The 3,339-nt window shown below is 52.5% G+C and overlaps 1 long non-coding RNA gene across 1 annotated transcript; it reads right to left on the bottom strand.

Moving 5' to 3' along the window:
• Positions 1-360: 360 nt before the first annotated feature.
• On the bottom strand, positions 361-2,829 carry LOC128151073 (uncharacterized). The gene is made up of 2 exons (XR_008238273.1): positions 2,511-2,829; positions 361-2,416 (listed from the first exon to the last, which is right to left on the bottom strand). It is a non-coding gene; the product is annotated as an uncharacterized LOC128151073 (long non-coding RNA).
• Positions 2,830-3,339: the final 510 nt, after the last annotated feature.

Genomic DNA, 3,339 nt, shown 5'->3' with positions numbered 1-3,339 from the left:
GCCTCCCCGGGCCTGCCCCGGCCCCGGTCCCAGAGCCCCGGTGGAGCGGGGAGGAGAAGGGGAGCGGGGGACAGGGCGAGAGGGCGGTGGGGTGGCAGGAGAGGGACGGAAGCAGGACAGGACAGAGGGGCGCGGAGTGTAGGAAGGCGAAACGCTGGCGAGGGGCGGGCAGAAGGACAGAGCGGGAAAGGGATGGAGGGGCAGAGGGAGCGAGGGGGGATTGTGGTAGGTTGACCCTGGCAGGACGCCAGGTGCCCCCCAAAGCCGCTCTGTCACTCCCCCCCATCAGCTGGGAGGGGGAGAGAAAGTATCACAAAGGGCTTGTGGTCGAGATAAGGACAGGGAGATCACACTCAGCAGTTACTGTCACGGGCAAAACGGACTCAACCTGGGGAAATTAATTTATTGCCAACCAGATCAGAATAGGGTAATGAGAAATAAAACCAAATCTTAAAAACACCTTCCCCCCACCCTTCCCTTCTTCCCAGGCACAGATTCACTCCTGAATTCTCTCCTTCCTCCCCCCCAGCGGCACAGGGGGATGGGGAATGAGGGTTGGGGTCAGTTCATCACACAGTAGTCTCTGCTGCTCCTTCCTTCTCCGGGGGAGGACTCCTCACTCTTCCCCTGCTCCAGCATGGGGTCCCTTCCACGGGAGACAGTCCTCCATGAACTTCTCCAACGTGGGTCCTTTCCACGGGCTGCAGTTCTTCACAAACTGCTCCAGTGTGGGTCCCTTCCACAGCGTGCAGTCCTTCAGGCACAGACTGCTGCAGCGAGGGTCCCCCGTGGGGTCACAAGTCCTGCCAGCAAACCTGCTCCGGTGTGGGCTTCCCCTGGGGTCACAGCCTCCTTCAGGCACCCACCTGCTCTGGCATGGGGTCCTCCACGGGCTGCAGGTGGATATCTGCTCCACCGTGGACCTCCATGGGCTGCAGGGGGACAGCCTGCCTTTGAAATGATCATTTTCAAAGCACAAAGCATCATTTTTAAAATTCAACCCTGAGTTTTTCAAGTGTAAACCCTTATTTTTATAACGTAAGTCTCAATGTTAGGGCAAAAAGCATAAATTTAAAAGACCAAAGCCTACTTTTGGGGGTGCACACAGTCATTTTTAAGGTCCAGACCCACATATATGGAGTACAAAAACTAATTTATTAGTTCCAAGGTCTGTTTTTAAGGTTCAAAGACTCATTTTAAGGCCCCAGAGTATTATTTTTCAGCCCCAAAGTCTGATTTGGAAGGACCAAAGCTTCATTTGTAGAGTCCAAAACCGAATTTCTAGGGTCCAAAGCCTCATTTTTACTTTCCAAAAGTCTTAGTTTTGCCTTCCAAAGCCTCATTTTAGGCCCCCAAACCCTCATTTTTAGGGTGCAAAGGCTCAGTGTTAGTTTGCATAGTGTCATTTTCAGGGACCAAAGCCTCTTTTTTTAGGATCCAGACAGGCATTTTTAGGGTCCAAGCTGCATCTGGAGTGTCTAAACCCTCATTTGGAGGGTCCAAAGCCCACTTTTAGGGCTCAAAGCCTCAGGCTTAGGTCCCAAAGCCTCATTTTTAGGGTCCAAAGCTTTCTAGGGTTGAAAGACTTCAATTGTAGGGTCCCAACCCTCATTTTAGGGTACAAACTCCTCAATTAAGGCTCTAAGCCTCATGTGCTTCACGTCCAAGGCATATATTGAGCGTTCAAAGACCCATCTGTAGGGACCAAAGCCCTGTTTTAGGGTCAAAATCCTTGGTTTTAGGCCTTAAAAATAGGCCTTTGGAAATGGAATTGAGGCTTTGAACCCCGAGATTAGGTTTTGTGCCCCAAAATGATGCTTCAGTACCAAACACTGAGGCTCTGCACCCTAAAAATGGGTGTTTGGAGGCTCCAAATGAGGCTTTGGGCCATTGAAATTGCATACTGAGTCTTAAAAATGAGGCTTTGGTCCCTGAAATGGAGGCTTTGGAAGCTAAAAATGAGCCTTTGGACCCTATAAATAAGGCCTTGGCCTCTAAAACCGAAGATTTGGACCTTCAAAAGCAGACTTTGGCCTTAAAAAGGACACTCTGGGCCCTTAAAATGAGTCTTTGAACCTTAAAAGGAGGGGTTGGAACTCAAATGAGGGTTTGTACCCAAAAAATGAGTCTTTGGGACCTAAAAGGAAGGCTTTCAACCTTAGAATCAAAGCTTTGGACTCTAAAAATGAGGCTGAGGGACAAAGTGCCACCCCCCCCTCTCCCTTGGCAATGGCAGGGACTCATGGTTGACGATGGTGACCCTCTTGCAGGGCCGGGCGCTGGCAGCGGCAGGGGGGAGAGGGGTGCAGAGGGGGCGCTAGGTGGCCTCGCTGTCACACACCTCATGGAGGTAGCGGCAGGTCTGGCCCAGTCTCAGCAGGTTGGGCAGCGTCAGGAAGGAAATGATGTGCAGTAGCTGTGGGGAGAGAGCAGGGGAGAGCATCAACCCTGCGACCCCCCTGCTTGGAGCGGGAGACCCCAGCCCCAGCATCTCCCCCTACTCTACCTACCATCCTTCAGGCTGCTGTGGGTTCACTTGGGCTGCGGGGAGGGGATGGGGGTGAGGTGATGGTGGGTGGCCCCACAGCAAGCCTCACCCCCCACCTGCCCTCGTCCACCCTACTGCCATCCCAGCCACCTCACCGTCATGTCCTTGTCACCGTCGGTCAGATGCTGGCGGCGATGGCAGAGAGAAGCATGGTGGCCCATGGCTGCCAGCTGGTGGTATGGCCACAGGATACTGACTCTCTGTGAGCCGGTGGCTCCCATGGAGATGGGGGGGATGGTGTCCAGAACATGGGGGCGGCTAGGGGCAGGGGGAGGGGTGGAAGGGGGTGTCCTAGTTTCATCTGGGATAGAGTTAACTGTCTTCCTAGTAGCTGGTACGGTGCTATGTTTTGAGTTCAGTATGTGAAGAATGTTGATAACACTGATGTTTTCAGTTGCTGCTAAGCAGTGTTTAGACTAATGTCAAGGATTTTTCAGCTTCTCATGCCCAGCCAGCGAGAAAGCTGGAGGGGCACAAGAAGTTGGCACAGGACACAGCCAGGGCACCTGACCCAAACTGGCCAACAGGGTATTCCATACCATGTGACATCCCATCTAGTATAGGAACTGGGAAGGGGGGGCGGGGAATCGCCGCTCAGGGGGACTAGCTGGGTGTCAGTCGGTGGGCGGTGAGCAATTACACTGTGCATCATTTGTACATTCCAATCCTTTCATTATTGCTGTTGTCATTTTATTAGTGTTATCATTATTAGTTTCTTCTTTTCTGTTCTATTAAACCGTTCTTATGTCAACCCGCGGGTTTTGCTTCTTTTTCCCGATTTTCTCCCCCAT

This window comes from Harpia harpyja, chromosome 14 (genome assembly GCF_026419915.1).
Source record: "Harpia harpyja isolate bHarHar1 chromosome 14, bHarHar1 primary haplotype, whole genome shotgun sequence".
NCBI lineage: Eukaryota > Metazoa > Chordata > Aves > Accipitriformes > Accipitridae > Harpia > Harpia harpyja.
This window is presented reverse-complemented; position numbering and strand designations above follow the sequence as displayed.